The sequence below is a fragment of the Triturus cristatus genome, chromosome 5_1 (assembly GCF_964204655.1).
Source record: "Triturus cristatus chromosome 5_1, aTriCri1.1, whole genome shotgun sequence".
NCBI lineage: Eukaryota > Metazoa > Chordata > Amphibia > Caudata > Salamandridae > Triturus > Triturus cristatus.
The window spans coordinates 680,234,156-680,260,528 of record NC_140587.1 but is presented as its reverse complement, the minus strand read 5'-3'; positions in this window follow the sequence as shown (position 1 = coordinate 680,260,528).

Below are 26,373 nucleotides of genomic sequence, written 5' to 3'. Positions count from 1 at the left end.
TGCATGGTTCTCCATTTAAATTGCTGCTCAGTATGCAAAGGCACCAAATCACCTACAAACTCAGCCTGTTTGGCTCAGCCCCCTCCACGTTATTAGTATGTAACAGTGTTCCTGCTGTTTTCCAGGCTGATGGACAGCTCAACTTACCGAACAGCCCCAAGTGCGTTTCCCGCCTATTTTGATGTTGCATTCTTGATGCAGAAAAATATGAGGACATCTACATCAAACGAAGAAGCACTTACTCCATATAATTAAAAGGAAGTACCCTGGTTTGGTGGAGATTCAACTCTCTGTCTGTAGTCTCTTTGTCTTCTCAATACAAGGATTTATTCTAGATGAAGTCTCTTGAGGAACAATCACATTGCCGAAAATACAAGTACGCAAGGTCGTTGGAGACATTACCTTGTGGTCCTTTATGTAGCTGTAGTGTAGAGTGTGTACTGGAAAAAACCAAAGCTTAATATACTCTAGCTAGGTAGCCATTTTATTTAAATGTTGTCCTCGGGGATGGGGTCCCTGAGGCCTATTAGACCGGGGGATGCAGGCTGCACACCCCCTCCCTTTATTAAATACTCAGTCCTGGGGGATGAGGTCCCTGGGTCCAAATAAGGCTCAGGGAGAAGGGCTGCATGCCTCTACCCTTTTTTAGTACATTTGGCCTCGGGGGTAGGGTACCAGGAGCATTGTGTAGTTTAAGGGGGACTGCACACCCACCTCCCCTGTTCAATTGTATTTCACCCTTGAAGTTTAAGGCCTGAGGAGTGGGGGACACATGGCCCGAACACTTTTATATTTGAACTGGCCCCAGGGAATGGGGATCCAAGGACCAATTAAGGATTGGGGCAGGGGCTGTTTTCTTCCATTAATATATATGTTGTGGCCCCAGGTGATGGGGTCCCAGGAGCCCAAAGGCCAACCCTATACTGCCCCCGCCAAAGGCAGCATGAGGTGTGTGGTAAGCAGCCTGCTGGGGGCTCAGCCACAGGACCTGGCGGCAGCCTAGGCCCTCTATGTCAATGTCAATTCAATTTCAATTTTTATTTGTTAAGGAACTCCTATGGAGGTCCACAAAAATACACCAATACAATAAAAAAACATATTTTAAATACAATACAAAAAATGATTCCCTTTTTTTCATTAAAATACGATAGTAGATTAAAAAGTGGGAAGAAGGATAAACATATTTTTTATACAGTGCAAACTTCTTCAATATCCAACCATTAGACGTTACAACCTAATAGCTCGATTTTAAACATTTCCAAATAAATAGCCAGAAAAGTTTTAAAAAATTGGAATATCCTATGACAGACCATTTCATTTGGTGGGGATGAAACAAATGTTCGGGCCTCCTGAGCAGAATGAATATTAAATTTAATGAATGATGATCTTAAAAACATACGCCTTGCCCTTTGTAATTCCGGACACACAAATAACACATAGTTGAGATCATGGATTTGTATATAACACAATTCACAAATTCTCTCCTCTCTTGGGATTTTATCCCAAATGCCAGTGATTTCTCTTAAGGGCAACAGGTTAATTCTCAAAAGAACCATCAGTCTTCTAATCCCATGTGGATGATGCTAAATTAAATAGGGTTGTGGCCTTTTCCCCAAGGCACTCCCACAAACCAGCTCATTGTGGGACTTAGATTTACTTAAAACTCTATCTCTTGCCATACTAATCAAGCTTGCAGACTTCTTTAAGAATAACTTCAGGGCAGACCTTTGGCATAGGTGAATTAATATTTGAACTGAGCCCAAATATGTCATTTGTGAAAGCAAATGATCTAAAGAATGCTGATTGATACTTTAGCTTATCAAAGATTTCCATTCTCAAGGCGGCCCTAAGAGAGCCCTCCTCCCCCCAAAGGAGAGCATTCCCCCACCTCAGGACTGCTGACAGAGATAAAATATAAGTAGAGACTATACCGAATTCCAAGCATAGAACATGTGGGGCAGCCAGAGAATTTAGATTACAAATTTGGCGGAAGAACCGGCCTTCAGCCTTATCAAAGGCGAGCCAGTAGTTATTATCCAATACTTCTGCAGCATAAGTTAATGAGGGAGGAATTTTAGCCTTGAATACTGACAGAACATGACGAAAATGGCGTCTCCCATAGGTTTTATAAAATCGGATTAGAGCTTCGGCCTGGGAGGCAGTCTTACCATAGTTTAATATGCTCTGAATCTTGCCCATTATTTGAAAAAAACTTTCCCAGGTACAAATATGAGTCAACCATTTCTAGTTCTTCATGCCTCAACAACCACTTATACCCTTTCTTTATTCTACGACCTTTCTTGCGGAAGATTAAGATTTTGCTTTTGGAAATATTAATTTTCAGAAAATAGTCCTCCGCATATTTAGTTAGGGCATCCAGTCGACGTTGCAAGCCAATAGCAGTTAAATCGAAAATAGCAACGTCGTTTGCATATTGTAGGGAACCGATGAACAATGTACCAATTCTAGGGGCATCTCCTCTCACTGAATTTAACGTGCCTGGGAGATCATATATATAAAAGGAAAACAGAAGAGGGGCCAACAGGCAGCCTTGCTTAAGCCCATTATCAGTCTCAATCCTACAAGATAGACCTTGCGGGACTCCCATCATCACTTGACACCAGGTGTCTGTATGTAATTCTATCAAGAGGCCCAGGAGATGGTGTGGCATACCGAGATGGTAAAACTTTCTCCGCAGCGTTTGACGATCCACTTTATCAAATGCCGTGGAGAAATCAATGAAAGCCATATAAACTGGCATGCTTGGTGGGAAAGTATATTTCTCTATGATGGTCTGGACAGACGCAATGTTGTCCAGGGTTCCAGGATTCTTTCTAAAGCCAGCCTGTTCTGGTGGTAAGATGTTCTGGTCATTGGCCCATTGCTGCAGGTGACAAAGTATACTTTTTACAAATAATTTGCCCGAAGAGTCCGACAACGCAATCTGTCTAAAACTAGTAGGTAGACTCTTCGGGCCTTTTTTGTACAAAGGAACTTTAATACTCCCCTTCCAAGAGGAGGGGATATTAATCATTCGAAAGCAGAAGTTAAACAACGGTGCCAAAAGAGCTCCCCATGCCGCTGGCTCCTTTTTAATTAACACGATCGGGATTCCATCCGGCCCTTGTGCACTGGAGGTTCTAGCCTTTTTTATGTAACCCACTACTTCATCCCTTGATGGAGGACCATATTCCAAAAAAGAAGACTCCTCTATGGCAGGCATCAAAAAAGGTACTGAACCATTATTTTTATATAATAGTGAAATACAGACCACCCATTTCTTTTCTAGAATCGATGTCGGGAGAGCCCTCTGTCTTGAATCACAATATTCTGCGATCAGGTGCCAGTATTTTTTTGAGTCTTTGGTTCTAGCGGCTTCCCTCAACGCAATCCATTTGGCATCAAACTCCCTTCTCTTTTCTCTGAATTAATAGCGACTTCTTGCTCGCTTAAGGTGATTGATTTCCTGTTGTTTGCCAATGGAGAATTGTAAATGTTGTTTTCGGACTAAACGGTTAATTTCTTGATTTAATACTTTCAGCAAGGGCAAACCCTGGTTTGCAATACGGGGGCCAGCTGAATCAGTACTTAAATGTTTTATCTCCTTTATTTGGGCCTCAAAGAACTGTATAATGTTTGCGGAAGCAAGGCCCTGCTGTTCTATGTGACTTTTCTTCACTATCACACCTACCTCCGTGGTATTTTTTGGGGTCCAAAAGGAACATCCATTAGCTTTATTAAAAACCACTGAGCCCTGGTCCGGTTCCCTTAATTCAGTGCGGGTAGATTAAAGGCTATTGTCAAACCTAATACGCCTGGTCACTCTATACTGACGGAGATACCACTAGGCCCTGTAGCCAACCGCCTAGTGTGTACAGCCAAAGTCTGCCATTTGCACGTTGGAAGCAGGGTATGGCTGCAAGACTAACCCCACACCACACACAATCAAGGGCCGCCCACAGAGTGGAGTTGGCTGCCTCTTGGTGGTGGCCTGTAGGGAGTTGAACACAGGACCTTGCTGCGACCAACACCACAGCGCACATGATTAAAGGCTGTGTGTGGCATAAGGTAGGCTGCAAGTGGGGGAGATGACTGCCTCTGGGTGGGTTGGTCACAGGTCCTGGCTGCAGGTGGCGGGGTACCACAGAGTACAGGAAGCTCTCATTGCACACAGTATTCGATCTGTATACAACTGTTCAGAGAAAACCAAGTTCCTCAAGAAACTCAAGCTGTCTGTTCCAAAATGAATGTCCAACTACGGACAGCTTTTATCTGTAACAAACACCTCACAGTCACCAAACCTACATTGGGAAATGAAGTTGATATGAATAGAAAAGTGGGTATTGTAAACAGTGTTTACAATATGGAGAAAGTTTACTCTATAACACACTGAACGCAAACAGTGAAACTATCATGAGAAATACACCACATAATATTAAAATGTGTCTTCTAAAACCAGTGTACACTCTATGCAACACTTGTCAAAAAGAAACTATTCACTCAAAGTAACCAAGGTGTGAAGGTGATAAAGATTAAACCACTGCAGCCTCCATACTGTGGTGACAACTTTACAGAGTGCCCATCTTGTAAAGCATAAGAAGCTCATATTTAAAGGTTAGTACCTTGTGAACACAGACTCCTGTGTCATGTAGACATATTCATGCTATTGTATTGTGTATAAAAAGGCTGTATGTTAATATATATTAATTTGGATCTACATTGCAATGTATTCTGGGATTTGTTGCCCTGCATTCTTTAATCTATTAGCTGATAACATTTGGTCTATTTAAAAACAAAAGTTTTTTAAGTTTGAGGTAGGGCATTAGGACTTAGAGATCTGGGATGTGCTGTGAAAGTAGATTGGGGTGCAGTGTTAAAATTAGTTTGATTTTGTAATAATAGTTATGATTTAATTGTAATGGAGTGTTTTACAGTTGGAGTAAAAATATGATAACTCATTTCATGCTACTTGTACTGAAGTAAATTTAAAACATATGTGGTATTTTCTTTTTCTTTTTGCAGAAACCTTGCCAGTGCTTACAGGGGAGGCTGTGGAGAATGATAGCAATATGCTAGAAGAAAGCATTGAGGATTATACACAGGATGAACCTTCTAATGGCCTTCAATGCAAACCTACTGATGCAACCGAAGATAGAAGTTGAAAGAAGAATATGACATGCACAAGGACATACAAGTAAGAGGGCTCAGAAGAAAGGCACAGCAATATTATAATGCTAGATTTTTTATACTAGCTCGCTAACAAGTTTTTTATGTATTGAAGGTTAAATCCTTTCACATACAGACAAATGAATCTACAGAATGGAGAACGTATGTCTGCTTTCACATCGAAAGCGCCAACGATTTCTATCACTAGTGAGAACGAGGCTGAAAGTGCAAGCAAAGCTCCTGGGGTCAATGATTGCACATTCTAAAAAAATTGCCTCCTTGTGCTCTGACATCAAGAATCGCCTAAGTATGATAGCAGTTTTAATCCACTTACAGTGGTGCAAAAACTAATGAAAATATTTTATGAAGATGTGAGGGGGCTTTATCAGATCTGTAGACAAACTTGCAACCTCAACAATAAATATAAAGTCAAAAATTGTGAATATACCAAATACCTCAGCAAGAGAGTGTAACCTCTGTGAGGGAAAGTGAGACCTCAAGTGTTAGTGGGCCACAGTGACTGAGGTAAATATGGGCAGATGAACACGACTCTGGTGGGGATTCATCTGCCATAACATTTACAACCATGTTAAGTGGTACCTAATGATGCCACAGGCAGATAAAAAAATCGTACACTACACTTGTTCTCCATAAGTGGCAAAAATTAATTTAGTAAACTTATAATGTTGGTTTCATCATTATGTGACTTTAACATTTTGCTGTACAATTGTTAATCTTCGTTTTTCAATGTGTGTGCCTGAGGAAAAAATGTGATTATCACGGTAAAAAGAATCTTTCTTTAGATTTATATCATAATGTAAAATATATTGCACTTACCTTAGCAAAACCTTAGAAGGCGCCAACTGAGGATATATGGTTGCACCATACAGGGTCAAAGTCACAACTTCAGGCTGACCTTGATGGAGTGCGAGCCTGCTACAGGGACCAAGTTAGGCCTGCTGAACAAGGGTACCTAAACTCCTGGTTGTGGAGCAGGTCGAGGTCCTGCGTCACATATGCATCATGCAGCCAAGGCGATGCATCAGTTCTGAGGTGCTGCAAAGCTGTAATGCAAGTTCCTTCATCGTGATTCAGTATCCCGTAGACAAGGGCTTGCAACATGAAGTCTGTACTCTAGGACGTGCCATGCACTCAAGGCGATGCGTCGGTTCCGAGGAGCTGTGAGGCTGCAATGCAAAATTTTTCATCACTGTCAAGGCTGCCGTTAACAAGAGATTTGTGATGTGAGGGCCTCACTCGGGAAAGCTTTGCTGAGGCGGCGGTTTAGATGTGGGCTGCGAGGTTGATGCAGAATCCATATGCTAAGAAAATCCTAGCAGAAGAGGAGATGCGTTGGCTCTGTTCGGAATTGCGACTCACAGCAGAGGAGATGCATCAGTTCTGCTGGGTCCACAAGTGGGCTGGCAGAGCACCTTCAGTCCCACTTCCAAGGATCCAGGACTGGGGTGACAACAGTTGGCAGGGTAGGATTCACAGATGGCAGAGTCTGGGTAATGGGTTCAAGGTTGTTGGTGCCTTCAATCCTGGATACTCTAGTCAGGAGGCCTACCAAGTAGCCCTTGGATTACTCTGGGGTTCGAGCTTCAGCGGATGCAGGTCCAGTCCTTCTCATCCAGACAAGAGGGCCTGAGGCAGCAGCACAACAGTCCTTCAGAGCAAAGCAGCAGTCCAGAAGAGTGACAGTCCTTTCCTCGGCACAACAGTCCTTCTCCTTGTCAGAGTATCCACAGGTCCAGAATTGTACTGATGAGTTGGTTTATGTAGTTCCACATTTTTACCTGGGCCTTCCTTTGAAGCGGGAAGTAGCTTCTAGAGATTTGCCTTTGGAGTCCACAGGCTTCCTGCCTCCCCTACCCTGGCTCCAGACTAACCGCAGGGAGTATGTAGCCCTTTGTGTGGAAGCAGGACACAGCCTATTCAAGTGCAAGTAGGGCTGTGCCCACCTCCACCCTCACATCCTGCCAATGATGATCCATCCAGGCACACCTAAGCTCTCTATGGTGTGGCTGTTTAGAAGGAATACACAAATGAATACGTGGAGAAGTGTGGCTCAATGATTAGAGCAGCAGACCCTGATGCAGAGGTCTAGCCTGGGACCAGGGTTCAATTCCCCGCCTCGGCGGGTCTTGGGCTCAAAAATTCCACATACCTGATAAATTCTCGCCTCGATGCCTATTCCAATCATGGAGTCCCACTCTGCAACTCTGGGCAATAGCTTGCTTAATCTCCACAACGGCCCCCACAACGCTAAGGATGCCTGGCCTCCACCTTGGGGGTGCCCAGGAGTGGACGCCTCACAGGGAAAGCCAGGATGGGTTCCACTGCGGTATTCGTACAAGCGCCTTGAGACCCTTGCGGGTGAGTAGTGCGCTATACAAGTATCAATTTACATTTTACAATTTACAAATCCCAACTGTCAGCTACACCCAATCAGGAAAGTGCCAACTTTCTGAAAGTGGCATTTTCAAAACTGTAATTTAAAATGTGGCTTCACCATAATAGAGGATTTTTCACTACAATTCCAAAGACACTAACCATGAACCAGTTACCTGTAGCCATTTGGAAATCACATTTTATTATATGTAATAATACAACTCCACTGTTATGCAAAGCGAGAGGTAGGCTTTGCAATGGTGGGAAACAAATGTGAGAGTTTTTCACTATCAGGTCATGTAAAATTAAAAAGTTGACTTTTTAAATACATTACACCCTGCTCTCTGGGCTGTCTCGGGCCTATCCTAGGGGTAACTTACATGTACTAAAAAGGAAGGTTTGAGCCTGGCAAAATGTTTATTTGCCAGGTCTAAATGGCAGAGCTGAGAAAAATTTGAAAGGGCTAGTTACGCGGGTGGCACAATAAGTGCTGTAGGTCCACTAGTAGCATTAATTTACAGGCTCTGTGTACACATGGTATCACTTTATGAGGGACTTATGTGTAAATTAAATACGCCAAGTGAGGATAAGCCAATGTTACCTTGTTTTAAGGTGGATGGACAAGCCCCAGTGCACACCCACCTCCCCCCAACACAAGGGGGGGCCACAACGGGTCCCCAAATGCAATCCCCGCCAGCCTGTGAATGGCGGTGTCACCAACATACACCGGCTGGTGGGGAGGCAGCATCATAATATGGTGGATGGTGCCTGCTAGGCACCACCACCATATTGTTGATGCAGGGTGGGTCCACCAGGCAACCGCAATGATTGCTTGTGGCCGACCCGCGGCAGAGGGACTTTGCGTCCACCAGCACACTTCCCACCATTGTAATTTGGCGGGCAGGGAAGTGCCTCAGAATGGCGTAGAAACCACCACTGGCAGGCTGCCGGTGGTGGTTTCACCGCCATCGTAATGACCCCCTTAGTTTGACTGGTCTAACAGAAAGGTACAAGGACCTGGAATCAAAGATGAAAGAACTGCAAAAGGAAAGGTGATGGGTAGAGTTGCAATAAGAAGAAATTAATAGAGTTGGAGATGAGACCTACTGTAAGATAAGGTACCCAGAGAAGGAGGTAAAGGAGCAGTGGAAGAGGTGAGGCAAAGAGAGTGCATCAGAAAAAAAGGCAGTGGAAGAACGGAGAGTTCAGGAGGTGCCTATGCACTAAAAAAGAAGTGAAATGACAGAGACTCAGGCATTTGTAGAATGATAGGCGAAAGGCAATGATTAGTGAGACAGACTATAGACAGTCACAGACTAGGAGAAGAGCTAAAGTAGAGGAACTGGGGCCTGGTAAAACTGGCAAATAGTTACATTTTTGGATTATCCAGAATAGCTGTTGTGACCTTGAGAAAAACAGTTAATTTTTCTCATCATGCTTATGGTGCCATAAATTGTTTGCCTAAATTCTCATGTAGGGCCTGATTTGTAAAGGCACTTGTGTCACTACCTGTACATCTACTATTTTATTAGTGCAAAGGTCTCCTTGCATATTTAATTCCCTTTCGCAAAACAGTCTGGTGCCAATTACGATCCGGTAAAAAAATTCCCCGTGCGACTCCTATCCGGTCTTTTTACCGTACGAATCGTACAAGTGCCGTACGAACTGGCAATCACGATTCGCATGGGAAAAAGACGATACGAATCGCATTGGGAATAATTCCCCACACGTCCTCGGGTCGGAAAAAGTGTCCGACACGTCCTCGGACGATTTACCGTACAAACGTGAAAAGCGAAGTCCGACCGGGGAATCACGATCCGTCCCGGGCGTCCGAATGTACAACCGTATGGTTAAAAGACCGTCCGCACCGAACCCCTATAACAACCATGGAGACGTCCAAACAGGTGCCCGGTACGTGCTGTACCCCCCCAGCCCCCGCATGTACGCGCCGTACCCCCCCCAGCCCCCGCATGTACGCGTCGAACCCCCCCCAGCCCCCGCATGTACGCGCCGTACCCCCCCCAGCCCCCGCATGCACGCGCCGTACCCCCCCCAGCCCCCGCATGTACGTGTCGAACCCCCCCGTGTATGTACACCCGAGTACGTGTCAAACCCCTCTGTGTATGTACACCCGAGTATGTGTACATACACGGGGGGTTCGACACGTACAGTTCGACACGTACTCGGGTGTACATACACGGGGGGTTCGACACGTACAGTTCGACACGTACTCGGGTGTACATACACGGGGGGTTCGACACGTACTCGGGTGTACATACACAGGGGGGGGTTCGACACGTACAGCTCGACACGTACTCGGGTGTACATACACGGGGGGTTCGACACGTACAGTTCGACACGTAATCGGGTGTACATACACGGGGGTTCGACACGTACTCGGGTGTACATACACGGGGGGTTCGACACGTACAGTTCGACACGTACTCGGGTGTACATACACGGGGGGTTCGACACGTACAGTTTGACACGTACTCGGGTGTACATACACGGGGGGGTTCGACACGTACTCGGGTGTACATACACGGGGGGTTTGACACGTACAGTTCGACACGTACTCGGGTGTACATACACGGGGGGTTCGACACGTACATGCGGGGGCTGGGGGGGGTTCGACACGTACATGCGGGGGCTGGGGGGGTACAGCGCGTACATGCGGGGGCTGGGGGGGTACGGCGCGTACATGCGGGGGCTGGGGGGGTACGGCGCGTACATGCGGGGGCTGGGGGGGTACGGCGCGTACATGCGGGGGCTGGGGGGGGTACGGCACGTACATGTGGGGGCTGGGGGGGGTACGGCGCGTACATGCAGGGGCTGGGGGGTACGGCGCGTACATGCGGGGGCTGGGGGGGTACGGCGCGTACATGCGGGGGCTGGGGGGGGTACGGCGCTTACCGGGCCACCTACTCTGGTCGTTAAGCGCCGTACTTCGCATTTCCGGCACTTTTTGGGTGCCGTAAAAATATTGCCGTCCGGACTGCTGTCGGTTCGAATCGTAATTCCTGGGTCGTGAAACGCTGCCTGGAAGCGTCCCGTCACGTCGCAGCATTCCCGGATCACATTCGTATGCATATTTTCGTCGGTCGGTGTTTTTTACGATTCGTACGGAAATGGTGTTTCTGTGCGAATCGTAATTCCATGTTTGTAATGTTTTACAACCGGGTACGAGTCGGACGGAGAATACGCTCCGACCGACGGTTCGTACCCGGTTTTTACCGGATCGTAATCGGCACCTCTGTGTGTGAATTGCACTTCCCTGGTTTGTAAATTGAAATAATACATCAGAACCTAAGTATCCAAATCACAAAAAATTATAATCTCTCCAAGGGTAGGCACACATTTAAAATTGCCAGGTTTATGTGTAAATTCTGTTCGAATTTCAGGGCATCCACATATAAATAAATTCTGTACACACACATTTCTAAATGGTGAACACCCTAAATATCGACTCCAAAATATCGACTGCCCAGAATATCGAAGTTAAAATATAGAGTGGACAGTTTATCGAATTATCAAAATATAGATAAGTCAGAATATCGAAATTGGGGTACGAAATATCGATTTCCATAATATAGAATGTTAAAATATAGATTACCATAATATCGAATTTAAAAATATAGATATCTATAATATTGATTTTTTTTAGTGTTATGTATGGTAGTATATGTGTTAAAAATGTGTATTATTTTTGTAATGTATGTTTAATTTATTTAAACTAATGAATGTTATGCTATTTAATTTTTGCGTAATTTAATTCCGTAGCGGGTTGTGGGTTTTTAGGGGAATAGGATGGGGAGTAATTTAATTATGGTTAATGAAATATTAATTATATTTATATGTTTTGATAATTAATTGATTGATAATTAATTATTTAATTGGTAATTAATTGTTATTAATTGGTAATTAATTTATATTAATTGAATAATTGATAATTATGTTAATTGTATTTTTTATTATTAGGAGCGGTTTGTGGGTTTGTAGGGGAATTGGGTGGGAAGTACTTTAATTGTAATAAAGTAAATAATAATTTTTTTATCTATGTGTATTGCTAATTAATTGCTAATTAATTATTAATTGGTAATGAATTTGTATTAATGGGTAAATAATTAGTATGAATTGCTAAATAATTTTTAATAATTGCAAAATTATTTTTAGTAATTGATTAATTGATAATAATGTTAATTGTAATTTGTATTATTGGGAGTGGGTTGTGGGTGTATAGGGGAATTGGGTGGGAAGTAAATTAATTGTAATAAAGTAAATACTAATTTTTTTATTTATGTGTATTGATAATTGATAATTAATTAATAATTGGTAATTAATTTGTATTAATTGGTAAATAATTTTATTAATTGCTAATTCATTTTTTTCAATGGTAATTAATTGTTATTAATTGGTAAATCTTTGTAATTAACTTTTTATTGGTATTGATAATTAATGTAATCTTATTTTAAAAATAAATCATTACTTTCCCTACTTTTGCACTCTCAGGAGTGGGAATAGTATTTTTTACACTCCCGCTATCCAACTCTTTCCCTACTGTTGCACTCACTGGAGTGAGAATAGTAATTTTTACCCTCCTGCTAGCCAACGCTTTCCCTACTGTTACACTCTTTGGAGTGGGAATAGTAATTTTTACCCCTACACTATCCAGCGTTTTCCCTACTGTTGCATTCACTGGAGTGGGAATAGTAATTTGTACCCCTACGCTATCCAACGCTTTCCCTACTGTTGCACTCACTAGAGTGGGAATAGTAATTTTTCCCTTCTTGCTATCCAACGCTTTCCCTACTGTCGCACTCTCTGGAGTGGGAATAATAAATGGTATCCTCCCGCTATCCAACGCTTTCCCTACTGTTGCACTCTTTGGAGTGGGAATAGTAATTTTTACCCCTACGCTATCGAACGTTTTCCCTACTGTTGCACTCACTGGAGTGGGAATAGTCATTTTTACCCCTACGCTATCCAACGCTTTCCCTAATGTTGCACTCACTGGAGCGGGAATAGTAATTTTTACCCCTACGCTATCCAACGCTTTCCCTACTGTTCCACTCACTGGAGTGGGAATAGTAATTTTTACGCTCTCACTATCCAACAAAATCTCTACTTTTTTTATTATTATGTTTACATTTTAAGCTTTTTGTATTATATTATGTATGTTTTATTTAATTGTATTTAATTACTTTTATATGATTTTTAATACATTTAAAAAATTCGATATTTTAGCTAACTATATTTTAACATTCTATATTTTGGAATCGATATTTTAGTACTTACCTGTTTGTAGATAGGGAGTCGATATTCTGTCCTTCTATATTTTGGCGTCGATATTTTGTGTAGTCGATATTTTGTCTCTCGATATTAAGTCACTTAACCTTTCTAAACCACACAATTTGCGTGGTTACTATTACAGAGTCTGTATTGTATATAATCGTAGGGCCTGATTCACAAAGGTAAACCGAGGCGAAAGTCTAACTTTACGACTTTCAGTATTCACAAAGGACATTTACGAGTAGTAAAGTTAGACTTTTGTCTCAGTTTTGGTCACAGTCAAACTTAAGACCAATACGTAAGTCTAACTGAGACAAAAGTCTAACTTTACTACCTGTAAATGCCTTTTGTGAATACCGAAAGTTGTAAAGTTAGACTTTCGTTTCAGTTTACCTTTGTGAATCAGGTCCTATATATGTAGAGTTGGAAGGGTGGCACATTTCAGAAATGAATAGCTTTATTTTCATTGAAAATTCTGTTTGATGAAAGGTCTTCTATCCTACGCATCCTCTGTGAAAGTTCGGGGAATAGTGCTCTTCCCAAACTTGCAGCACCCACGTCTTGATCAGGATTCTATGGATTTGAAAGTCTGGAGAAGTGCAAGAAATGGCATTGGAGAGGCTAGGGAAAACTTGCAATATGACTACAGTGTGGATGTTTACATTTTTCGTAACACATTTTTTTACAATATCACTGGAAACTACTCTTCCAGACGAAGCTAACAAACTTGCAAAATCTTCTGCCTGCAAACTTGTCTTTTTGAATCTCCTGCCAGTTTTACATATTGGACCCTGACTAATGAGAGCTGCTTGTACTGTTGAGAAGACTTTCAGGGGCATATTTTCAACTAAAGTGGCAAAGCGCAGCATAAAGCCAAGAGGCTAACACCGCGCTCCGTTACTTTAGAAAAGCAGGGCTGCACCATATTTACAATAATAAGGTGCAGCCCTGCATTTCTCCCTGTGCTGGCGCTAAATTTAGCTGCAAATTTAGCTGCTTAGCTCCAACGCAGTCACCCTTGCACCATAGGGCAAGGGTGCCTGCATTGTGGGAATGATTGTTTATGTGCAGGATGGTGTCCCTTACTGCACATAAACAATCATAAATGGCAATTTGTAACTTTTATCTGTGCTGCTTGTGCAGCACACATAGGAGTTGCAACTTGCCATTTTTAAAATGATTGTTTATGTGCAGGAAGGGGCGTTTTGACGTTTCTATGTGTGCTGCACCATAAAACGAAACATCAAAGACAAGGAGAAATAGAACATTTCTCCTCGATTTGCATGTTTAAGACCAGGTTTTCCCTTAATGTTGGCGCTGCCTCCTATTTACAGGAACCCTTGTAAATATGGAGCAGCATCAAAAGCAACGGATATTGCGGTGGAATGCCCACCACAACACCCATTGCCATGCCGCCTTGTGAATAAGGCAAAGACCTATCACCACAGGAATGTTGATAAAAGTGATGTTCCTGTGGTGTTAGGGGCTTGTAAATATGCCCCTCAGTGCCTCAGATGGGTTCATGGCTGGATTAAAGACATCAGAAAATATCAAATCTGTAATTTCTTTAATAAGTAACGCTGAATTGGCAATTCCTGCTTAGCCCCTAAAACTGGGTTCTTCTTCCTACCTCCTGCAGTGAACAGAGCTTTTAACTGAAAAAAGCAGAAACTCTATAGTCATAGTTAATAATTGCTCTCCATTTTTATGTTATGCTTTAATCATTTGACACATTTCTTTGAGATTCGTGAATAAAGTTAGATCTGATAGTGGCACTACATCACTCAGGATTACATCTTAACATGTATAAAGAGATTGCTCATTTATTTAAATGACCCAATTTGCAGATTGATATTAAGTACATTTTTACATTTTGTCCCTAGGAATCAACAGGTGGCTCTAGTTCATCTGATTACATTAATTACAATCAAACTACTGTATAAAGCCTAATGAATACCGCATGAAGCCTTCATTTCAAGGGTTTAATTAATAATGTATGTATGACTTTCTTAATTATGCTACAATATATTTAGCCTCTATGAAACATGAATACAAATATTTTATCTTGTGAGGGCAGCCCTTCCTCACAAAGCTGCTCTTGAAACATGTTGGAACATGAATTATGCTTGATTTTAACAGGGCAGACTGGGAACCCAAAACTCCCCGGGCAAATTTTGTCAGACCAGCCCCCATACAGTGGATAGCGAGGGAGCGAAGCAAGCGAGCCTGACCACTGCAAGGAGGATTTGTGGGAGCTTTCACCCCAAAGACAATTTGGAAAAAAAGGCAAAAATGGTTCATTTTACAACACTTTTTTTCATTATATATTCCATCGTGTAAGCTTTTCAAGCTTAGTAAATGAGGATCTTAATAGTGCACCAGTATACCCAGTCATACCCAAAGACATTCTTACGGAGAACATAAAAAAAAAGACGCTACGAATGAAACATGAATTCAAATATAACAAAAGTGCACACATTCACTGTTTGGAACTCCGTTACTCAATTAATACAATATCTGCAAGAAGTAGTATACCTTGCGTGAATCAAGCAGAGACAAAAAAATATAGGGCAGAACCCTAATCCAATTAGGTCAATCAAAATTGTAGTGATTTTTATAGAGGCCCACAGAGAAAGTATTGGAAGTGTAATCACTTCAGCTGAAATCAGTATAATTTATTTTGCATTATGATATTCAAAGTACAAAAAGGCAGAAAAGGAATATTCAATTTCCACTACATACATTTTCCCATTTCAACGTGACTTTGTGAACTCCAGTGAGTTGACAATAACCAGACAGTGAGATAAATGTAGTGCTAATAAAGGGCGAGGCAGTGGTTATTGGTATATTGAAAAAGAGGAGCTCTTGGCAATTATAGCACAATCAATTATTATAAGAATTTATGGTTTTCTTAGGCTCTCTCTTTCTAATAGTCGACAACGTTTCTACCCTCTCGTGACATGTGGTCTCTTCAGGACAGGAATTCTTGGGACGGTTAGCACAAATTGGTGCTGGAATTGCAGGAATCTTCTTAATTAGACTCAGGGTATTTCCAGTGGTGTCCAGGAGGAGTAAATCCCTGTCATGGATAGCCAATGGAGCTGCAGGTGTAATTCACTGCAACCACGGTTACCGTATATCCAATAAGTCGCAGTGAGTGAATCAATCAAATTGGTTCTTCAATATTGTATCCAGTTAGAGGCTGGTCAGTCAGTAGCCACTCACAAGGAGTCACTGCTGACCACCGGCATGCAGACAAGAAGACCTCCAGCTGGACTCAAACATTGCACCTGTGTCTGCTGGATCTGGGAGAGTCATCACAGTGTGGATTGGTCACCAAATACAGACATTAACCTTCACCAAATGCTACTACTGGACCCGGTTTAACCGAACATTACTGCTGGGCTATTACTGGCTCAAGCAAGACTTTGAGGGACTTTGACCCCTGTGGCCAAAGTCGCTCGCTTTTACTCGTGGACTAAGGAATCCCTCCAGAAAGGCCCTTGTCAACCACACAGCACCCAGAGCATCTTTCAGAATCCTCAGCATCCTGCATCCCAAGCATCATAGTTGCTCCATTGACTGAAGTCTATTGCAGTCTCGATATGAAGTGTTGACCTGGACTTGAGACAGCTTTGTTGACCAGGTAACTGTCCAAATACTCCTTACTGGTCCCCTTACCTTCTTAATGATGGAATAGGTTGCCCAGTGAAGCCAGAGTAGCCAAACACAACACTTTCAAAGTTTTCAGAAGATGACAAATTTTACAGTTACCAAAGCTTGTTTCTATAAAGCTGTGATTTACATTTTGATTAAAAATCTACATCTCAGGAACACTCTGGTGGAAGTTGCTTAGCTTTGTGTCTACAAGGTCATAGAAATATAACCTTTTTTTTATCAATTGGTATCAGGTTTTTTATCATGTTGTGTCAGTTTCATATTACATTGTATGGTGCTTCTAGATGCTCGCAACAAGTTCCTTTGTTTAGGCCTTTCTGCTCGAAGCCACTGCTACCCAGGGTTGAGCTAGATGTTTTACAAACAACCTTGAATGGATCCAAGACATTTTGGTTAGTTTATTATGTGGTAAGATTGCACAACCATACCATATAATATACCACAATCCTCCCATATGGCAATTTAAACAACCTGGGCTCTCCCCGCTGTTATGCCATTGAATGTTGTACATTTATAATGAGGCAGCAAAACAAAACATAAAGTTTGTTTAAGGTGATAGTATTATTACTATTGACATTAACTCCCCAACTTATCTCTCAATATCACAAGATTTGTTGACTATTTTAAGGACTTAGAGACATTGTTTTTTTTGTTTTCTGTTTAAAAGAGTAGCATGTTATTAAAATAGAAATAAAACAGATGGCATAAAAGCATTAATTACAATATGAAGGTGATATAACATGAATGAAAAATAATAATATGCTGTATCCTGCCTTGGAGTGGGCTGCCCTGGGAGCACTGCGCTGATCTCTGTGGCCTGCTCTCTGCATCGGGACTCTTTGCGCTCGCTGCCGAGGCCATGGTCAGCCCGGGGCGGGCCACGGTACATCTTGGTCCCGACTGCGGCTGGTATCGGCGGGATAGCCCGGCTCCTGATTCCGGTGAGTGCGCATCTGCTGGGACGACTGGGGCGCGCCTCACTTGTGGCGCGCTGAGGGGCAGTGGGACCTGGGGGACCTCCCGGACTTTTAGAGGCCTGCTGGAAGACAGGGGGAAACTGTATAATGTGCTGGGTCTCCACGGAATGAGCATGCTGAGCAGCGCATCACCTGATTTGCCTCTGTGGGGTTGTGTGATCTCCAGGATATCGCCTGGACTGTATCTGCGCTCTGATCTGGCTGGGTGATCTCTATGCTGTGTGGGATACCACCTCCTGGTCAGTGTTGTGCGGCCCATGGAGATGTAGGCTGAGTCATCACTTCGCGCCACATTCCCTACCTCCCTGGGGTGGCTTTTCTCATTCAGGCACCGGTGTTCCGCTGCACATCCTATCTAGTGCGCAGATTGGTTACAGGCACCGATTGCTGTTTCCCTATAAAACCACACTCCTCGACTGACGCTGCTCCAGTACAACTATGGGGCGCACAGATAAACAGCAGAGTAAGCTTCAGTTTGAGGCTAAAACGAGTACTAAAGCCTCTATGCCTGCCGCCACTGAATCGGAATCAGAGCCGGAGCAGGGACCGACCGCACGGCTGGAGCGCATGATGCTCAGTATGCAACAACGCCTCCAAACCATAGATGCTAAAATTGATGGTTTAAATCTTCACATGGACAATATGGCCTCAAAGCTAGACAAGCATGGTGCGCAAATTGCAGAGGCAGAGGCCCGCATCTCGGCGGCGGAGGATCGGATGGAGGTGGTGGGCACCTCATGTGCCACTATGGAGAAAGTACTTGAAGTCATTAAGGCCAAAAGCGAGGACATTGAAGCTCGTTCCCGAAGGAATAACCTGCGCATTATTGGGGTGGCCGAAACTACTAACACTGGGCCCATGGAGACGTATGTTGAAACGATGCTCACGACACTGCTGGGAGCTGAACACTTTTCCAAAGTGTTTATTGTCGAGCGCGCTCACCGGTCCTTGGCCCCTAGGCCCGTCCCGGGAGCCCCGCCGCGACCAATTATTGCCAGACTCCTTAATTATAGGGATAGAGATGTGGCTCTCCGTCTGGCCAGGGAGAAGGGGAGGCTCGACTATCAAGGAATGAAAATAGAGCTGTTCCCTGACTTCACTGTCGCAGTGCAACAGGCTCGTCGAGAGTTTCAGGCTGTGAAGAAGAAACTGCAGTCTCTTCAAATTGCCTATGCTCTGCTCTACCCGGCACGCCTGCGAATACAACATGACGGGAAGGCACGTATTTTTACGAACCCAAAGGAGGCATTACAATACGCTCGATGGTTGGAATGGCAAGAGTCAGTATGCGGGAAGAGTGGACATTCTGACTCTGAAGATTGAGCATGAGAGACTAGTCTAACTCTGTTTATTATTGCTATTTTGCCTAGTACTCTCATGGCTCTTTTCTGTTTAGTTTGTTCTCTTACAGATTAATATAGAGCTATCGAGTATGCTGGCGTGAGTGACATTTCCACCTTATGTGTACCATGATTTGTAACTGCCGTTCAAGGATGCCGGCATGGGTGCATGTTTCGAATGGTATTCTATGCCTAATGATAGTACAAGGTAGCTCAGGATACATTTTGCATTTTGCGTTGTCCATGAGTTGGTTTGCCAATTTTCTTCTAGCTCGACCCATCCCGCCTATGCGGGGGGCCAGGAGCCCCTAGTGACCCCTGAAATGGGAATTCCCCGCAAAGTTTTGTGTGTATGTTTGTGCCAAGTTGGCGCCCTTATTGGGGTACTGTATCTATTTCCTCTTAATCTACTATGTGCTGTGAATATGCGTGGCAGTGTTTATTGGCCGCTGTGGGGGGATGGGGTGGTTGGGGATCTATGACTCAATGTATTGGCTTTGTGCAGATTCTAATTTTGCGTGCTGTGCTGTGTCGCGAATGTGGATGTTGTCCTGTTGCCATATTATGTCCCAGATTAAGTCGCTGTGGTAGTTAGCAACCAATCAAATCTCACTTGGATGAGCTGGAATGTCAGGTGGCTCAATAATGCCAAGAAGGTGTGACAGGTGCTAGCCTATCTGGACAGGCACAATGTGCAGGTCGCACTGCTGCAGGAGACGCATCTCATGCAGCAGTCCGCCTTGAGGGTTGCCGCAGGATGGGCAGGAGTGAGGCTGGCTGCGTCCTACTCATCGTACGCTTGGGGGTTTATGATATTGGTTAAAAAAAAATTTCCCTATACGCCTGTCCAGGTGGATGCAGAAGCAGAGGGCAAGTATATAATAGTTCAGGGTACGCTCTATAATACACCTTTAACTATTGTTAATATATATGGCCCAAACACGGATGACCCCGTCTTTTTTGATACTTTGTGAGGTAAACTCTACAATATCTCACCTGAGACCATTATTTGTGGTGGTGACTTTAATGTGGTACTTGACCCCGTGCTGGATAGAAGAACAACGGTAGTATACCCCCCCCCGAAGGGCCACCAGCGTAGTGCATGAGGGAATGCAATCGTTGGGGCTTACTGATATCTGAAGGCAGCGGCACCCTCGAGCCATGGAGAGAATGTGTCATTGGTATGCGCGGCAAGCTTGATCTCATATTGATTATTGGCTGGGAACGCCGGATGTTTGTAGTTGGGTTGCACAGATAAGGCATTTACCTAGAACTTTGTCCGATCATTCTCCAGTGGCTCTGGATATGGCTCTGCCCTCTCGTGTCCCACCTCCCTTCCAGTGACGCCTCCAGTCCTCTTCCCTCCTTGATCCGGTGTTTGCAGAGGGGATTCGTAAGGCTATAGCGCATTACTTCACAATAAATACAGGGTCGGTTCCAACTATGGAAGCATTGTGGGAAGCCTTTAAGGTGACCATTCGAGGGGAATGCATAGGCCTACAGGCTGGGGTCTTGAAATCTCGCGTCGCACCATGGGGGTGCTGGAGAGGGAGCTGGGGGATCTTGAACAACAATATAGCGTCCGGCCCAGCCCGACCATCTTGGCGCGAATAAAGGAGAAAATTTTAGCATATAATGAAACTGCCGAGCAAGAGGTAAAGCGTCTCTCTAGGCGGAATAAGGCGCGCTATTATGGTGAGGGTGGCCGGCCGGGGAGGACACTTGCTGCCCGCATCCTGGATCCGCAACTTAGGGCGACGGTCGTTCAGGCAATTAAGGTTGATGAAGACGTGCATTATGACGCTGACGGTTTTTTGCTGGCGTTCTCTGATTATTACACTGCAATGTACGCCCATCAGCCCACGGCTAGCCCCGATGAGCTAGAACAATATCCGGATGATATCTGCCTGGTGTGGTTATCACGAAGGCATCAAGAATTTTTGATGCACCGACTAAAACTGGGGGAAATACAAGATGCTATTTCGGCTCTGCCTGGCGGGAAGGCTGCAGGCACTGACGGGCTGCCAGCCGAAATCTATAAGAAGTATGCCGATCAATTAGCACTGTGTCTGCTCCAGCACTATGAAGAAGCATATGAGACCCAATGTTTACCGCCGACCCTTCGGGAGGCACTGGTGGTCGCCCTTTTGAAACCTGATAGGCCACCTGATCAGTGCGACTCGTATCGCCCGTTGTCTCTTATAAACACTGACGTTAAAATTCTGGCGAAGGTTTTGGCCACGAGGCACCAGCTTCTCCTTCCGGTTATGGTACTCCCGGACCAGTCGGGGTTCATTCCCACTCGTTCCACATCCCATAACTTATGTACTGTTTTCGCGGTAATGCATGTATGAAAGCCCACACTCCCAGCGGTAGCAGTATTACTCGACGCTGCAAAAGCGTTCGACTCAATAGCATGGTCCTATATGATTGCGGTCCTCAATCGTATGGGCGTCCCGTTTGTGTTTACGAACTGGATTAGATTGTTGTACACTAAGCCGGAAGCCAGAGTCAGAATTAACGGCCACCTTTCCGAAAAGTTTACTATTCACTGGGGTACTCGGCAGGGCTGCCCGCTATCGCCCCTGCTATTTGCGCTTGTGCTAGAGCCCTTAGCCTGTATAATACGGCAGAGGCATGCTGCGTCGGCATTGCGATTTTTTCAGCGCCCACTTGCAGTCTCCATGTATGCTGATGGCATGGTGCTGTATGTTCGTGAGCCGGCGCAGTTTCTGGCGCCGCTTATCCGAGAATACATTTGGTTTGAACGCTTCACCGGCCTTGCAATCAACAGGTCCAAGTCCACTATATTGTCTCTCACTGATAGTACCTTGCCCTTTGACATGGAGTACCCGTTAGTGTGGTGTTCGGAGGCTGTCAAATACTTAGGAATTTGGTTGCATAGGGATCAGCAGACGGTCATTCAAGCAAACTTTGGCACAGCCATTACCAGATTGGAGGAACAGGTGGCTCGTTGGATCAAGCTGCCACTCTCCTTTGCTGATCGCATAGCCTTAATGAAAATGATAGTGCTCCCGCGCTTTTTATATTTCTTTTTTAATATCCCGGTGCGTCTTACAAGACACTTTTTTGACACTCTTCGCTCACTCCTGATCACACTAGCTTGGGGTGGGAAGAAGTCCCGGCTCCGGTGGGAAATGCTCACATTACCGTATGACCAAGGTGGATTTGCGGCGCCGGATTTCCATCTCTACTACCTCTGTGCTCAAGCACAGTATGCCTACTACTGGCAACATGATCTTGCATACATCCTGCATGTGGCGGTGGAGGCGGGTGCAGTCCATCCTCTACCCCTTAAGGCAATGATTGTAAACTCACATACAGTGTATGAGAAGGGAGAATTTGATATGGTGCAAACTACCTCACATGCCTGACGGGAGCTAGGACGGCGTGCATGTAAACTACCGCTCTATGCTCCAAACATGCCTTTGGTCCATCACTCCGACCTCTCGGTTACCCAAGAGACGGGTGCGTTGCGGACACTGGCGGGGATGGGCCTTGGCATCATGGCGGACGTGTTCCCTGGGGGCCAGTTTAGAACTTCAGCAGATTTGGCTGCCCAAGGTGAGGTCTCTGCCATGCAGCTATTTGTGTACACTAGGTTGCACTCTGCCATGCGTGCATTTAATCCGCATTTCCCTTCTGAACCACCGACTCTTGAAGCACTGCAACTTCTATACACGGCTGCCTCCAGAATCAGGCTGGTGGCAAAGCTCTATAAGGCGTCCCACCATGACAGGGTTTCTGTGGGGGCTATGGCCCTGGATAACTGGAACACAGTGCTCCTGGAACCCCTCACGGAGGATGACTGGTTAGATAGCTGCCGCTTGACGGGCCGATTGACGCCGAATGGCAACCTGCGTTTGGTGCACTTTAAATACTTACATCAGTTGTACTATACACTGGCGCAGTTATTTAAATTTGGGCTCCGCCATTCTGATGCCTGTAAGCAATGTGGTGCGCCTGGGGTGGGATTTTATCATCTGGCATGGGAGTGTCCAAAGATATTTGATTATTGGGGCGAAGTTGTGAGAATAATCGGTCTGATGATTGAGGAGCCACTAGACTGTCATCCACGGCTGTGTCTGTTGGGAACTGGGGCTAAGGTGAACCCTTCTAATAAAAAACTTGTGTCTATCGCATTGCTAATGGCTAAGCGAAGGATCTCTCTCTGTTGGGAGAGTCGACTGGCGCCTACAGCAAAAATGTGGCTGCAAGACTTGGCGTATTGCCGGGACCAGCTCACCTGCTATGTGGAGGAGTTGCCGACAGCCTCAAGGCCACGGGACATTTGGCAACCACTTACATCATATCTGCTGTTGCTTACTGATGTTTAATGTCTTGACTGTAGTTGTCATGCTACCCTGTTCACCTTCACTCTGCAGGTTGCTACCTGACATGCCGTCCTTGTAATTCTGGGAATGTTTGAGGACATGGTTTTGCGACGATGTAAGTTCACTACTGCACTACTGATTGATTTGTCAATTGCACTGATGCCATGAATCTGCCAATATGCAAAGTTTTGTATTGTATCTGAAAAGCACAAATAAAGTTTTAAAAAAATAAAAAATTAATAGAACCATTATCTTTAACGGAATTAGTAAACAAAAGCCCTAAATACTTACTTTTTGTTGGACTCCAAAGAAAACCAGAAGATGAGAATTCATGTTTGAAACACCATTTATTGAGTGGTCAAACTTTACATTTATATGCATTAAGTTTATGACCCTAGAGAGCTGCAAAAGCAGATACTGTGTCAAGGAAGAGTTGTAAAGAGGTAATCAGAGAAGACGTATAAAAGAAGATCATCTGCATACACAGAGCATTTAATGTGTTGATCTCTATGTTAAAAAATGTGTATATTGGTGGTTTGACGTATATGACATATAAAAGTTTTGAGTATGAGGAGAAAAAGAAGTGGAGAAATGGGGCATCCCTGCTGAACTCCTCTGTATAAAGGGAAGGAAGGAGATATTAAACCCCTGGCAAAAATAATGCTTTAGGAGAAGAGTATAGTAAAGAAATAAAATTAATAAATGTTTGTCCAAATTCCAACTAAGAAAGGATGGAAAAAAGAAATTTCCAATGGACCCTATCAAAACCCTTTTTGGCGTCTAAAGATATAGCAGCTAATGACTGTGAATATGATTTTGACTTACTTAAAATATTAAAGAAAACCTTAGTGTTACCAACTGAAAGGGGAAGAAGAGGATGAAGTCAGAGAGGAACAATTTTAGTGAACATTTTATAATCTGAATTGACAAGGGATCATAGTTAATAATTTTTACAAAACTTAGGATCTTTATTCTATTTTGGTATAAATCAATCAAATGGATGAAGCAAGATGGCCGACGGAGCAGAGGTGCTTCCTTGAGGTCCGGAGATAAGGGATAGCCACCGGCTGTATATCTCTGTTAACCCAGCCCATCGCGCCCATCAACCGAAACTAGCAAAGTAACGAGTAACAAGAGACCTCTAGAAAAGTTATTAACAACTCTGTATCTTTTCTGGATGAAGACTCGGGATGAGATGCCCTCCGGTCTCGTTTAGCCGCTCCTGGTCTATGTGCAGAGTGGGCGTCTTCGGCGGAGTTCCTCTGGGACCGCGGTGAGAGATGAGGATGGCACCATCGACATGTCCCTAGTCCGGGGCTGCCTGCCCTTGAACGAACTGGATCCACAATCCTCACTCCTCGGGGCACCGAAGCCATCGCTTGCAATAGGAGTTACACAGACTCCTTCAATGGGTTGCTGCCGCCCAGGGAGGTGGGTCCCGGCCGATGTTTTGACCACCGGAGGAACCGGCCGATCGACCATTCCCTGATTGCAGCCTAGGGACTCCAGTCGCGGCCGCAGTCGGAGATCCCGAGTGATCCCGTGGGACGATTACGGGAGGAGGGGGAATCTGCGCTGAGCATGCCAGCAGCTCAGCTCGGACTCCTTTGACCTGAATTGCCTGGATTGCCTGCCAAGCCGCACTTGCTTGCCCCAGGAGCCTGCAGCTGCAGAGATTCTGCCGACCGCATCAGCGAGCCGTGGGAAGTGAAGATTGTGAAGATTGTGCCGTGGCTTGCGGTCAGAGTCCGGAGGTGGAGACCGGCCAAAGACGCTGGCAGCCCCACCCGGTCCTTTGATTTCTCTTCTTGGCACCCGCATGGGGTTGCACTCCGGTCCGGTCAGGGAGGCGTTTTCCAGACCAGGGAGGCTAACGGCCCCTTTCGGATCTCCTTTTTCTTCGTTGTCGCTCTGCGAGTTCACCAGCTGTCCCTCCCCCGGTGATCGCACGCTTCAATCGGCTACAGCCAGTGCGGCGGCTTCGCACGTAAGTGCCCCAGCGCCTGCAGAGCTTATTCAGCTGTTCACTTAATCTGGTCTGCTCACATCCGACCGCCTTCCCTAGTTCTCCTTTGTCTCCTTACTCGACGCCTGACCCCTAAATGAGGAGTGCCCCCGGGATTTTATGTGAGTAAACATACGTAATTAAAGTTCTGAATTCAGCCTAATATGTGGAGAAATGTAGTTTTCACACGCCTCTCATGTAGTTTGAAGCATTTTTCCTACTAAGTATCACTTTCCCAGCCAGCATTTAAAATGGCTACCACCTAATCAGCAGCCGTCGTGTAACGGCTCCCTTTCAAGTTACTGTCTACCTACTGAAGATTCCTATACTTGGCAGACATCTTGCAACATTTTCTACCACAACAGCAGCCATCTTGGAAGGGTTGCCATCCAAAAGAGGCAGCCATCCTGTAACGTTGGAATCCCTTTTAATCATCAACACCAAAACAGCTTCAAGCTGGTGACTAAAACGGCAGCCACCTTGTAACGGCTAATGCTTATACTATCAACACCAAATATGCAGACATCCGGCTTTAGACCCCTACGAAACGGCAGCCATCTCTTACGACTATTTCTTTATCCCTATTTATCTTTATCAGCATTAAAACCATCCAAGCCAAATATAATTTACGATCCTTTTATGGGCCCTAACTAAACGGCAGCCTTCTCATTACAATCTATTTTTGTACTCCTTCTACTTCAATCAGTATTAAAACCCCCAAGCCTAATGACAGGTGCTTGGCACCCACTAAGTTAGCTCTCCACTCACCATAGCGTCCACCAAAGTTTTGTAACAACTACCCACAGAAGGAGAATTAACACCCACTAACAACCATCTGGGAACCGGCTCTCAAACGTTTTGTTTGTCTTACAATAGCTCTCCCACGGTACAAAGGAAATTTCACAGCATGACAGGACCTAACATGATACAGGATGGAAACAGCGCATACTCTATTGAATACCCTCCTAATCTATCGAAAAATGCCTCTAAAACCTTCAAGCACAATTTGCTCAGAAAAAACCCCGATACCCTGTTCCTAGATCCCTCCTTTAATGCCAAAAAAGGCACTATACTCAATAACCTCATATTTTTCACAAGAAAAAAAGCAAAATGACGATCGACCTTCTCCAAGCTATTAAATGTCCAGGAACATAAAAATATCCCCTTCG